Source organism: Blastomyces gilchristii (assembly GCF_000003855.2).
Source record: "Blastomyces gilchristii SLH14081 genomic scaffold supercont1.2, whole genome shotgun sequence".
In the NCBI taxonomy this organism is placed as follows: domain Eukaryota; kingdom Fungi; phylum Ascomycota; class Eurotiomycetes; order Onygenales; family Ajellomycetaceae; genus Blastomyces; species Blastomyces gilchristii.
Genome location: NW_003101681.1, coordinates 2,981,730 through 2,982,633, shown reverse-complemented (window position 1 = coordinate 2,982,633; position 904 = coordinate 2,981,730). Strand labels below are relative to the sequence as shown.

Genomic DNA, 904 nt, shown 5'->3' with positions numbered 1-904 from the left:
TTGTAATAAGATGAATATTAAATAAGTCACTGAAGTCTTTCTACAGAGTCTGTTCTATTAGATGTATGAATTACTGAGATCTATATTCTCAGATTGAGATTATTAATTTGTAAGTACTCTCTGAATGAGAATCTGTCAAGTTCTCAAGATTACATGCTGTTTATCAACTGTCTATCACTCTGAGACTGATGATATATCAGAATGAATAATTCAGACTGTAAAGAACTATCTGTATAGCCCCGGTGGCCGAATGGTTAATGCGGCCACCCGGTAGCGCCTTGGTGTGGGAAACCAAGGCGCGTGGGTTCGAAACCCGCAGGGGATACATTAAAATCCGGAACTCAAGCACCTCAGGTTTCTAATAAATACAGAGGTGTACAAATCGCTCCAATGAATTGCTCTATGTTCCTGGGCTGGGAAGTTATTATTGCATGTATCTAATTGTCACTTCTTTGTATTTTGCTATGTTCTTGTTATCTTGGCATGGTCTCAACACCTGTATTTCCTCCTGTATAATCAACACTTAACCTGTATCTAACATCACGCAAGGACTCATCATAAGCTCCGCTTGCATATGAGTATAATGAAAGAATAATAATAATAATAATAATAATAATAATAACTATCTGTATAAGTTCTGTAATTATTCATAGAATGATTGATATAATCTTCTTCTACATACAGAGATTGCTATCAATGAATGAGATGTCATTTTAACAGATATAAGTCTGTTCTTTCTTACACATGATTATTATATAAAAGTATTGAATCTTCTAGAGACTACACAGTTTACACTGAACTCTTACAGTTTAATTCAGATTACTGATAATATAGTAATAAAGCTCTGAGATGTCTGTGACTGAGCAGAAGTCTTCATATTAAGTACTAAACAAGATTAAGAAGA

The 904-nt window shown here is 34.2% G+C and overlaps 1 pseudogene across 1 annotated transcript; it reads left to right on the top strand.

Moving 5' to 3' along the window:
* The first annotated feature begins 236 nt into the window (after positions 1 to 236).
* BDBG_16330 lies at positions 237 to 325 on the top strand (annotated as a pseudogene). The gene has a single exon. The product of its transcript is annotated as a tRNA-OTHER (tRNA).
* The last annotated feature ends 579 nt before the right edge of the window (positions 326 to 904 follow it).